Source organism: Amblyomma maculatum, chromosome 11 (assembly GCF_055883805.1).
Source record: "Amblyomma maculatum isolate TAMU_Amacu chromosome 11, ASM5588380v1, whole genome shotgun sequence".
Lineage (NCBI taxonomy): Eukaryota > Metazoa > Arthropoda > Arachnida > Ixodida > Ixodidae > Amblyomma > Amblyomma maculatum.
Genome location: NC_139354.1, coordinates 121468449 through 121482120, shown reverse-complemented (window position 1 = coordinate 121482120; position 13672 = coordinate 121468449). Strand labels below are relative to the sequence as shown.

Here is a 13672-nt window from a genome sequence, read left to right as displayed (position 1 = left end):
GCCTATGATGTCTTAAGGAAAGTTTCGGCACCTGTGCTGAAGCCTCTGCAGATAATTTCCAAGGTTATTTCGCTGTGATCAGGTAATCAGTGTAACGTCACAACTCCGGTATATTTTACAGTTACCGTTTTGGGAACAAATTACCTTTTTTGTTTTGTAAATAAGTTTGCTTATCCCATCTCCTATGCCGCTCCCTCTAATCTAACTTCCATACTCCCTGTACTGCTTTGACAAGATGGACGCTGACTGCTTTGTGCGTTAGAATACTTTCAAAGCCAGATTTTCTTGTACTTCCTACAAGAATATATATCAATAAATTTGTGTTTAGAACACGCCTGTTTTTCTTTTCTTTTTCAATATTAGCCTTGACTTCCTAACCTTGGGACACATGCATTTTTTTTTTCGCAAATAATATTTATTAACTTGCTCTTCAATACTTTCATGCATTAAACATTGCTTTCTTGGAACACCTAGCAAATTACTTGATGTTGGGTATGGGGGGATACCATATTACCAATCACGAAAGATGTGTTATTCCGCTGGTTACAAGAAGGACCACAGAGAGTTCAGGTTTGTAAAATGAAAGAAAAAAAAATGTTAAAACGATGCTCACTACAATCATGCTATTCACTTAGTTTTACCTAGCGTACAGATATTCTTCAGGTTTGTCATTTATCTTGGATGTTTTCTAGACGAAGGCACTAATTTAGAATTAAAAAAAACTGCGTGAAATCATGCATTTATACATTTCATTATAGAAGGGCCATATATCCGATTCAAAATAGTTCGATTGTATAACTTGCACGCAATTGTGCCCCAGAAAGAGAAATTACAGATATCCCAACGTAGCTTAATTAGGTAACAGACTATTCGTGCTCTATTTATGAGTTTTTTCTACTTCTATGCTTTCGAAATGACGACGAAGTTCATGCCGATCTCTATAATAATTGCTGACCATGCACTGGAGAAAGGTCACTTTTCTTGCAAATTCAGCTCCAGTACCAACATTACTTCGTCAGTTTAGCAATAATGTAAAGTGGACACCTGTCAACGAACATTTAAAAACACCGCAAACTCTGCAGGTTTAGGCGGACAGACGCAACTGAAGACATACGCAGAGCGCGTAAAACAAAAGAGGCGAAGTAATTATGCGCACTATCATATTATCATAACAAACCGAGAACAGTGTCGCTGCTGATTAACACTGCCAGCTAAAAAAAATGTCCCGATAAATGCCGCTGTCTAAAAAATAACTGAACTTTTTTTATGTTCCACGATGTTTTCTAAACAGTGCGCGCGAAATTATAAGACATTTGACTGCAGATTGTAGCGAAAGAAGCAGCAACGAGCAGAACATTTAAAAATGCCCTACGCAGGCAACAGTTGTATCTAAAACATATCACCAAGCCCCACTGCGAGCACACAACAAAATGTTTGATCTAGATACGCAGCGAATGCATTTGAATATATTAAATGATTAAAAAAATTGGATGGGAGCAACTTACTCACATATTGGGGTAACGAGGATTGTTGAATACAAAGCGTCCTCCTCGTCTGATGCTCTTCAGCCAAATTCGGCTGAGAAGTCCCGTTCAGTGTTCAGCACTTCATGTGATTGTCACTTTTGAGTTAAGTATGCACCAACACCAATGTGAAATTTCGGCGCACCAAGAAGGGCAACCAGTATTTTCTGTTGTCGTCGCAACAGGCAGTTGCACAACAGTCAAGTGAGCCAAAGTCCGAAATTTTTTTTAGAAATACATCGAACACGCAAACTGAATAGAAATGCAAGAACAAGAAATGGAGATTCTCCGAGGGGCTTTTCTAAGCTCTGGAGGCACCGACTTTTAGGCTGTACGTTGTAAATACAGAGGTTCGCAAGTGAGCATTTTGAAGGCCATTAATAGGTGGCGAAATTTCCTCGCAAGAACTCATTCCTATCTTAGAATCAAGGAGAAAATACAACCCACCAGCGTACTCACGGTCAAGAAGCTGCTGTAGATCTGATCTCTGTGTAAATATGGAAATCCAGAGAGAGATTTTCAAAGGTGTTGCCGCGAATAAAGCGCACGATGCGTGCAGTGTCTCCGAACACTAAAGTTTCTGACACCAGTTGGAGGTCACATAGAGATCGCTGAAGATAATAATCTCTAAATATTGCTTCGACAACTGATTTAAGTTGGGAATTACGAGGGGACTTACTTTCGGAAAGCCTCTAGTGGAGATGGGAAAACGGCCAGTTACTGAGTGGAGGCGAGACGTAAAACAACAAAGCTATATACACAAGCCAACGAAGGCGCCACAATACGGACTGTCAGCACTCAAAGTGACCACCAAACGACGGAAGATAAAGACAGCTCACCACAAATTGATGTAGGCGCTCAAATAAAGCGAGCGCGCTATCAACAAAAAGAGCTGCCAGCAGATACAGCCACTACAGAGCGTCTAGTCCAAGAAGCGGAACTTCCGAATCGACGAGCCAACCAACAAGCGTCAGCACGGCGTGGCGGGTCGATGAACCGGCGTCAGGATCGCACGTTCGACCGGCGCGGCAGACACCGAACGACTAAACTCTGGTCTTGCGGAGGGGACCCTGGGTTGGCTCCAGCCAGCGGCGCGCGAGACTGAGAACCCTCGACGCGTCGACCTTGTCCCAAGCGCCGCCGCGCAGACCCAGCCAGCCATAGCGCGCAGGCGCAGTAGCACTTTCGTTTTCTTTTTTCGCGCTCCTGTTTTCTTCTCTGCACAGAACTTTTTTTTTTTTTTTCTTCAGTATTTCTCATTCCTCTGATGCTCTCCCTCCGTCGCGGCTTACCTTTCCCGCGCACCGGTCGCGCACCGAATCTGTAAGCGCGGGCGTGCAACAGATGGCGGTTTCGATCCCGTGTCCAAGAAAGCAGCCGTCGAAGCGCTGTGGACGCTTGCGTCTGCGGCGCCACCTTCGCCTCTGCGCCGAAACGGAGGCGATAATTCAAAAAACGCGTCTCTCCCAGTCGCACCTGTTGCGATGCGCGCCGGTTGCGCATTATCGCTCGCCCGGTATTGCTTTCGCCCGGTATGCCAGTTTTGTGCCGCAGATCTGCTGGGAATATGTGTTTGCTGACATCTGCAGATCTTGCAAACTTTTCTGATATTTGTTTCGAAAGGCACAGGTGCGCGCAAGTTAAGGCAAACGTCAAACTGTTCGAATTGTTCGGAATATTTCTATGGCCGCAAATCTCTACTGGCCTCCGCTGAAAAAGTCAAGAAAGCTCTCTATAACAGGGCGACTTGTGCTGAAAAAGTACAACTGAACTACGGGTGCTTCGAACAACGTACACACGGCATGCTGGTGTTCTTATGCTGTTATACAATGTTATTGCCCCCGCCTTATGTAACGCCCTCGGGCCTTTAAGGCTTCAGTAAATGAAAAGAAATGAAATGAAATGCTGAGTGGCATGGGTCTCTCAGAGCCGCCATATCTAGAGGTATGATACGGCCGACGCTATACGCTACAGAACTCTAGCAGTACACAGATTTCTGTGCCCGACTTTCTTAACATCCCATGCGCGATGATGTTATGGCATCCCAATTGGTCTTTAACTTATAGCGGTTTTCGTTCTTCAATACGGAGTGTCACCTAGGTAAGCCTACTCTAACTACCTTTCCATGGCAACCCTTTTCATACTTTCTGTTGAAGCATTCTTAGAAATCCGAGTCTCACATATTTGAGCTGTTTTCTGTTAGTCTGTCTACACATGGTGCAATAATTCCAACTCTCATTTGGGGGCCAAGCGCGAAACGGGAATAGCATCATTTTTAATAAATTAATTTGTCTGCATTCTGCTTTCGACGAAATAATTATAATATCGTCTACTGAAACGCTTACGCGATACAAAAGTATCAAAACAAGCATAATAACTCCCAAGTATTGATGGCTTCAAACACGGATGACGATTTCAATCAAAGCTTCATCGGTACAGTGTATGTCGAAGTTTTTTTTTTTTTTATCATCTCCTACATCCTCGGTAGTCAAGCTTTCTCTAAAGCTTGCACTGCTTGTTTTTCATTCAGCTATTGCCTGCTTTTTTATCTCATATATGGTAATGAAATCGCGCATCGTTATTTAGTAAAGGAGAATAGAAAGAATATAACATGGAAGCTACCTTTTTCATTTTTGTCGAAGATTTTGAAGCAGCGGTTGTTCATTCATTGAAACCTTGCAGTATATATTTTTTTTTCGACAGAGAACATAAACACGTTCCTAGCTATAGAAGGAAGAACATCGTCGTAACGATCCACACACTCCGGAAGAGGATATGATTCATAGCGCCCATCCGAGCATAAAAGAGTCTAGGAAATAACCGATATAAAACACGGCTAGCCGCCACCTAAGCGCATTACAACACTCTGGAGACTGGAGGATTAATGCGGCTGATCCCCACTCTGAGAAATGGCGCCCTAAGATTGGCTACAGCACCTACAAAAGCAACTCAATATATATCCCACTGCCTCATAAGCACACACTGAGCCGGCTGTTTGCGGGGTCTAAAGGCTGCGTGAACCAACGTTAGAAGCTCATGAATCCATCTGGTAGTGTGGAAGACACGGATAATCTCTTGAATAAGGTATATCTCGCCTTACTAGCGGGGATGGGAGCTGGTGTAATCCTTTGTCTAGTATAGCGCTCAGACGTCGCGTGTAGTGAAGCGATTGCAATGATTGTAACAGGGATTAACATGAAATGTGCAGTGGTGAATAGTGAAATATAGGTGGTGGTCAAAGCAAACGAAGCGCAATGCTTGCTGGGTACTCCAACTTGCGTTTCACTCGGCGAGGAGCGCGTCTATGGAGCAGCGCTTGAAACGCGGTGCAGTCAAGGTTTAATTCAAGTTTTCATTCGTGTTTTGAGCCCTAATGAAGTCGTAAAAAAGGACTGCATGAGCTGTTTACATTATTCTGACTACGTTCCGCATTGCATACCTCAAAAAAGAGAAAATGCGTGTAAGTGCGACCGTTGCAGCCAGTGTCGTCTGTTCGTGCTGAAGTTTAGCAACGCTCCATTCAGTTGCTTAAAGTTCATGTGTTGCTATTTTTATCGTGCAACCCCTACGTGTGTGTCTAGTATACATTAGAATAAACATATTCTGGTGGTTTTGTGTTACCAAGAGCTGAATATTCTGGCCGCTATAGCAGCCGTAATTTAGCATTACGTGCACACGAGAGGACTGCCACGCGATTTGCGGCTGCGACGGCGAAGAGCTGAACGCATACAAATTTTTAAGAGAACTTTGTTTTTGTTTTGTTTTTACTGTATTTACAAAAGTTTCACATGTTATGTTCGTTGCACTGAGCAGGAGCAGCAGGGTTTCTTGCCGAGCGATTAACCCCGGTTTGAGGCTGCAAGCAAGGTGCACAGCAGCTTAAACTGGTACATGCCATTTTTAATTAAGAGTGCGTCGAGCTCTGGTGAAAATAGAGGTTTCCTTACAAGACCGTCCCAGCCTTTGAAGGGAATACTTCATGCTCTCTGGAGCTCAGTTTGCTTAATTAAATAAATCATTAAATAAATACTACAGAATCAAGGCATGCTCCTATCAACTGTATCGTGGTTAACATTATACTAGTATTAAAATCCTTTTATTTATTGATAACTATCAATAAACAAAAGGATTGCGAGTATCATAAAAGAAATAAAAAGTATCATGCAGCTTATTATTATTTCAGCTGTATAATAAACAGTAACTTCATCACATATGTTGCATTGTTTGTTGTGAATGTTCAGTTATCATGTGTGCATTATACCTCAACATGCATGAAACCAATATATATGGCTGAAAAAATCTACTAATGTATGTCGAAGCCCTGGAGGGACTATAGCTATTCCTGGCCCCAATGAACTTAGCTAATTCCGCCATGCAAGAGGCATTTACTTGCCGAGGCTTTCGTACATGCAAGAGAACCGTGCTTATATAAAAAATTAACCTAGCAGGTAGTTCCAGATATATAAAACCATATACTTACAACTGCTGGAGCTATTTATTTTAGAAAATACTTCCCAGTGCTGATTATGCATTTGTACATAAGAAGAGAATAAAGAAAATGTTTTGTCTTTACGGCACTCCTTGAAACCTCCAGATGCTTCAGAATGTAAAACCCATAGCTTCCCATCAATGTAGAGAAAAGCCTGTAAGAATTTTGCTGGTGTGTATTTTATACTCGGAGCCTGGTTAAACGAAAGCTACTAGCCCGTGTTCAAACAGATGTCTTGAATGGATGACATCTCTGCGGCTGATGCATATATACAGAAATGTGGAGCATATATAGCTTATGCATTTTATGCAACGTGTTTAAGGTAAACCACTTATTACGAACAGTTAGGCATAAGGTCAGCTTGTCTTGTAGTTCTTCCTAATGAAAACCTGTATTAAAGGAAGGTATAAGGGAATAGCTATAAATTGTATAGTTATAAAGGAGGAGATCTTCGTTGGATATTATTTCATTGTTGTATATATTGCTATGGTGTAGTATAGTGTCATGTGATTCTGTTGGTTTTGGTTATGCACATTTTTTTGTACTTTACGTTCTGTTATGCGGTAATATGACTGCACTTCAGTCGACTGCAGAGGGACAGATGCATTCGTCAGGCGCCACAGCCTTTAGCCTTTGCCCCTGCAGCAGATGCTGTATTTGCTCTGCTGAAACAACAATAAAAAAAAAGCTTGGTGCACAGCTTTCCTACTGGCACCACAAAAGAAACAATCTTGAGCACGGGGCTCCCCCAAAAACGAAAATAGCAAACGTAACTCTTGACACAGGCAGCTTTATTACACAACTGTGAAAGGGGAGATTTTCCCAGCTGTTAATGATAAGCCCTTCTTTTAGTATGGGCAATAACACACAATCTTTTCTTGCAAAACATTTTCCATACATTTTCTATAGCATGTAACATATTAGTCTTAAAACAGACCTGTGAAGGAGAAAGAGCAAATTGCAAACGATACAAGAAACAGCATGCAGAAATTAAAGAGAGTTTGAATAGACCTATGAGTGAGAAACACTATACTGCAAGAATGCATAGTACAGTGTGCAGAATCTTGCTTCGGCTTTTCTAGCTCCCACAGCAGCTCGATCCAAGTTAATTTAAGCATTTGATACAACTTCCTTTCATAAAGTTTTGTATACTGTTGAACCAACTATTCGGCCCATTTTCATTGTGGCATATCGCTTTAGCAGAGCTTGAATTCCCTAATTATTTTTGGTTATTCATTTCTAAGACAGTAGTGATTACAAACATTCTGGGATAGCTGTGAACCCAGCGTTTCCCTAGGCTTTTAAAACTAGCAGTTTTATAGCATTACCAAACTGCTACTCTGGCCTTCATGGACCCAACAGCTTGACCAACCTCTGCCTATCTTGCGGCATTTTGCACTTCTTGAAATAGTTAATCACTATCTCAGTGTTGATTTAATGAGATCACAGCATTTTTTGGACTTTGTTTTCTTTATTTCTAAATTTGCTGCCTTGCTGTCGTGAAGATCGAGAGAAGTGATGTATCTCAAACATGACACGTAGACGACAGACGTGCCTCTCCGCAATCATGATTTACGGCCGTTCTGAAGCCTCTGCAGAATAACTCTGAAATGAGAAACAATGAAACATGAACGTATTGTATGCACTATCGTGAAAACATTGAGTGCAGTACTAGGCAAATAATCATAATAATGCTGTACCTAGATGTAGACAATCACTTTTCATGCACACGTTCGCCTTAGAGGCTGCAATCAGTAAACTGCTTTGCTAAATAGCAAAGGTTTGGATTTATACCATTTATCTAAGCTGTTAATTATCCAATGTGCTGTACAATTGCTGGGCAATGTTGGAGTCTTTTTTGTTTTTAATATGTGTTACCTGATAAGAATTAGCAGTGGAGTCTGACTCTGAGCAATAAAGCATTCTGGCAAATGATTTGTATCTCTTTCTAACGCAATCACCTCTCTGTAACCCATACACAGAACATAAAGGAACCTAACTGCGCCATATTCGGGTCCGCACGAACAGGACACTTTATCGTAACTCATCGTCCTTGCAATTCCTTCACACTTGCAGCGGTCTCAAACTGATTGATCTGCTGGTAAAGCCTCTTTCATTATTAGACAATAAATTAGCGAAAAAGCTATCTCATAACAATGCATAAATCTTACAAGTCCTCATAAAACACATTCTTTGACAGCGCGGCCTGCGTTCACGCAACGAGACCTTCCATAGGAATCCAGCTGATAGCATGCAGCATATGCCTGGATTCAGGAGCTCGCATTTAGCACTAATGCCCAATGAAAAATTACTTCACTGCTTATAAACCCTTACCATGCTGTACTGACGTAGTCCTAAAACCCATGTACATTTGCAAAGCTTTTCAAGCTGAACGAACGCGTGCACGGTGGTGCCGCTGATCAACATCTGCTATCGCTGGTCAACACTGGTGCAGCACATAGCCGATGATGATCGGGCGACAACTTTGTACTATACTGAACGAATGAAGACCTACTTTACGAAATTCGCTAGCTTTCACAACACTGTAAAAGCCCTTACCGCTATCAAAATACTTGAAGCAAAGCCTAGAGTTGCCCATACAGCTATCCGTCTGTGGTTTGCAAGCGAATCGCAACAGCCGGCCTGCTGTTTCTGCCGCTCATTTTTCGGTGGCATTCAGAATATCCTGCATCCCATTCCAAACAAGTTGCCGCAGCTTGAGGCAAAGCACAACACCTTTTTTCCAGCGATATGAGCGTTATACTGTTGAAATACAGGTTGAAACAACACGTCAGCCAGCAATAGCTGCACAAACAAAACCAGGGGAACAATCCGGAAGTCGAAATTCCCTTGACCGGATGTTTGAACTGACGAAGTATCCGCCTTAATTTGGCCACCACCTATTGAAAAAATGTCATTTAGCGCCGGACATTGCCAGCGCTCTATATGTTACGCCTGGGAACAAAGATCTATTCGCTTCCCAGTGAAATAAGCTAGCAAATTATGCAACAAATATCTGAAGATTAACCAAAATCCTATTGAAAATTTTCACTTCAACACAGCTGATTCCGAATAAAATGAGTTAATTTTGTTTATGCTAAGGCGACAGAGAGATGGCTATAAAGCCCACGAGTATTTGACGTTCCTGCGTATATGTAAGTGAAACATCTCGAGTTTATATATATAAATGTTGCGAGTATGACATAATTAAACCACTTGATTGCGACCTGAAACTGCCTCATAAATGGTCGTGATTCACTAAAGCAGAGAAACAGTACTAGAAATTGGGGATTGAGGAGCGCGTCTAGGAAAACATGTGAAAAAGTTTTCTAGCCTAGCAAACACCACTGTGATCTGGGGCTAGCGCATAGTCAAGGTGAATTCTGATGTTAAAAGCGTGTTTTGTTTTTTATTTCCCAATTGTCAGTACAGTAGGGTACATAATTTTATCTGTTAACACTACAAGAAAAGAAAAAACGGATTGCGCAATCTTCGCCTCTACCTGCGCCACGAGAAAATAATGAATATTTGAGATTCAGTTTCATAAACGAAGAACATGCATGCACTAATATTACAAATAATAAGCTACTGCATAAGTTAACGTTTTACCGCTCTAAACTGATATTTCCGGCAGAATCGTCAGCAGTACCTTAAAACAATTTCATGAACAACTGTGGTTCGACGGAAGATTTTGCGAATTTTAGGTATACACATAAGAATACAAAGGAAATTTGAGATGGACATGCAGAGCTTGCGAGATTACGCAAAAAAACAACCTCTGCCCCAATCGGAAAGGTTCACGTAAAATATATTATGCATTTCTAATTACCTATCTGTGGTGACAATGTTGCTGGCTAGCGAAACTGCTTGGGGAACCGAAGAGGCAAAGCAAAATATGATTAGTGTTTGATGATGCTCCCAGATTATCTGACCTCCCCTTGTTTACTGTCGTTTCCTTTCACTATTCTTCTGAATATGCAGTCAAGGTTCAAACCTGCAACATTGTCGATACTATATCACGATGCATCCAAGTCTCTCTTACTCTATGAATCCGCTTTAACATTCCTGTATTGGGCGATGTAATGATACCATAAATTGCTACTTCTTCACATATCAACTCCGGCGGGTCGGCGGGAAAAGGGCTACTTAATAAATGATGGCTCCAAGTTTGATCCAAAAGAAGTAAAATAGTTACATTTTTAAAGGCGCTAAACGAAGTTCAACACTGCTGGAAGAGTAAGCGTGTTTCCCGCCTAAAATTTTCTATCAGTGACTATTTTGAGCTGAGCTCTGCAGTGTCCGAACCCTTTTACTTACAATAACGTTTTCGCATTTCCTCTGCAATCGATTCAAATATGTATAGTATAATTAGTGCTTACGACAGTGGACCACCGCGTCGGGTAGGAGGAGAACATTTCAGGCTTCTGTTCGAAATGTGGTTCATGCAGGCACCACCCGTCTTAATGGGACCGCCGATTAGCGTTCACCTGTAGACCGGACGTAGACCCGTGGTTCGGCAAAGTTGGGAAGCGGCTGTCGCACATAGATTCAAGCGATACCGAGCTGCTCCTGGAGAAAAGAAATCGTGAATTTTACTGACCAATTACTGAGCTAAACTAGTCACCGAAATATTTTAAAGAGGAACTAGTGCAAAGAGAGGTTTCTTTGTGTAGACTTCGTGCATTGTTTGCGCTTGAGATAATGTTGCTGTTTAAGCAGCTGTGCATAATGCCGTAAACCATACGTTGCAAATTACTCCTTTTAACCTTTTGTAGAAGACGTGCAGATATTCAGTACATTTTATGCATTCGGAATATTGGGTTCTTATTCCCAGGATTGTTCCCATGATGCCTCAAGAGCGTATTGTGCTTATGACTGGGCTAGATGGAACATTTTGGATGAAAATACATGTGTCACTTGAGTTTGCAAGGACAAGACTAAAAGAAGACACAAAAGTTTAAACGCAACGTTTACGCTTAAACATTTTGCGTGGTGAGTTTAACCCTCTTTTTTTAAACCTATGCAGTGCACATATGTTTCTCGACGCAAGCCAACCTTGTTAAAAGTGACGTTTCGTATAAAAACGTGCAGAGACAGGAGAGAAAACAAAAGAAGCAGACAAACACATTTCTCACGCTTCAAATTATTCCCATCTTCTATATATTTTGTGCTGTATTGCAGCACAGACGAACATATTTTATCGCAATTTTCATTTTAGGTTTCTTGATTACCATTACCTTATAGTATTGAGAGGTACATTTGTATTACTTCAGCCCTCAAATGGCTGTACGATGTTTCCCAAACCTGAATTTTTTCTTGTTCCAGACTAACTAAGAAACCACAGAAGAAACTCATTTCTTATTGTGTTACATTAGTTCTTATACATCCTAACATTTGCTCTGTTATCAGAAGTGGAGGCGCATTTCTTAAAGTAACTTAAAACAGTGCCGGAAGAGCTGCTTTAGATAGCGCTGTTTTGACGTCCCCTTGTAGGCTTTTTTTCTCTCAACATGTAACCAGGTGGCGATAGACCTCTAAATATATTTGTATATACCCTATTTATTGTTATTGAGCAGTGCGCCGGGAAGACACAGACGTGAAGAAGAGCCTGTGTCTTTCTGGTGCGCTGCTCAATCATCATGACCAACCAATTAGCCCGGACTTCCGCATTCGGATATGCCTGAGGCACAGGTCTGACTGCTTTCTCTGTCTCTTCGATTGATTAAGGAAGTTAAGTTTTTGTCCATAAGCACAAACAGATCTAATAAAATATTATCTAGGTGATTGTTTTCATGACGCGGAATGCTGTCAGCAGTGAAATTGTGCTTATTTACTCGTTATCGCCAAGTTACTTATGAGGCAATATTTTTTACATAGAACACTTCTGAGAGCTATCGGATATCGGAAAGACTACGAAAAATATTGCGGCAGTTTAGATGGCAGTAATATACGTTTTAAGCATGTTGTGCGGTCCAAATTCTTTACTATTACACGTATTTGCCGGCTTGAGTGTGATGACTAAAGATCAAGCTGGCCAGATTTTCGTTTTTTTTTAAGCATCTACTCAAGTGTTTCAAAGACGTGATTATACGGTATTCAAATATAGTATAATCATTACATATTGGCAACAGCGAACAGAACCTAAGAATTCAAAAAAAATATTTATGTTTTCGACCAAATATTTGCGTTGAGCAATAAAAAACACGTGAAAACATTTTGTCGCTGATAGCTGTTTGAATAGAATGGGGAGAAATCAATTAGTTTCGGCAAGTAGATTCAAAAGCACGGCCTCAGTGTGTACAGCAGGATCTTCTACGGGATGTGTCTCCTACTCTAAAAGTATGTACGTTGAAATGTAGATTACATTTACCCTAACGTGTGAGAGTGGTCCATCTACTTTTAACTATAACATGATTCCGTTGAAAGGAGCCATTCCTAACAAGTTATTATTGCAGAGGTTCTCACAGCGTTATACATACCTTTCAGGTTTCGGGAGAAGGCACTTTAAAGCACATTGGAGGAGCTTTTCGAATTTCAATGTATCGGTTCTGCATAAAGGGCAGACAATGCTGGTCAAGGTGCTTCATGCTAGCATAAAAAGATGGTGTGACCAAAGAATAATTGTAACATTTCTACTCAAGTCAACGAGAAAAGGGAATGCCAGTCCGTGATGACGTCATTGGCGATGAGATTGCACGCTCCCGCTGCTTTCGTCCACGGCATCCCATGTGCTATAGGTTTCTCTTAGGGACGTTCAGTTTTCAGTTTTCATTATGTAAAATAAGCTTTTCTGCATTCGACCTAATTATCTGCCCCCAACCAAGCTCTACGGGCTAAGAAGCAACCGGAAAGATACTGCTGCGCTTATCGCCGGTTGCTTCAGCAATCGAACAAAAAAAAAAAAACAAACGTGCTTCAGATATTTAACGGTACTTTTTACATTTCCTACCGCTTTAGGATCGTTCAAATAATAAAAAACGCAATCTTTAGTTGCCTTTTATATTATGTAAGGGAGAGAACAGTGTCAAATATCCCCGCTATGAGACGCACAAAAAAACACCGTTTCAAAGAGAGCTTTTTCCGAAAGCAACAAGTTTTCATTATAAAAGACAAAATGAGAAACTGTGGTATTAACAAAATGTATTTTCGAATGATAATCAAGGCTCTCGCAAAGATCAGCTTTGTGCTAATGTGTAGTGTGAGCGACAGGGTAATGTGAGAGCTTTGGTATAGGGCGTAAGACAATTCCCTCTCGCCGAGTTGGCTGAAAGAACCTCTTATGAAGTGATGATTAATCCTGGTTACACGATGCGCAAGTGTTCTTTGGTTTCAAGCCGTTGTGAAATATGGATCTACGCAATAATGTTGTAACTGCGGAAACTAATGAACAAGGACAGCTTATCTCGATGTTGAAAATCCTGGCTTAGTTGTGAAACAACAGGCGTTTCAAATTCTAGCGCAAAAAAAAAAATGGCAGCGCTTCGTGGTTTTTTCTTTTCAACATGTTCTATACTAATACTATCTACTAAATGAAATGTGCATGTCAGTTTCCCAGAACCAAATGTCTCCATGATGAATTGAACTACAAGAAATTACAAAATCTTTATTATTAAAAAATTCATGACCTATTATCAGCGACGTAGTCAAAGCGTAACTGAAA

The 13672-nt window shown here is 41.1% G+C and overlaps 1 protein-coding gene across 2 annotated transcripts in view; it reads right to left on the bottom strand.

Moving 5' to 3' along the window:
- LOC146174876 (synaptotagmin-10-like) overlaps positions 1-2699 on the bottom strand; it is a 113090-nt gene extending 110391 nt beyond the window's left edge. Inside the window, exon 1 of one of the 2 annotated variants that reach the window (XM_084584050.1) lies at positions 1506-2699. The gene's annotated coding sequence lies outside the window, so the exon portion shown is untranslated. The remainder of the gene's footprint in view (positions 1-1505) is intronic. The other variant, XM_084584051.1, reaches the window with a different exon arrangement.
- Between the last annotated feature and the right edge of the window lie 10973 nt (positions 2700-13672).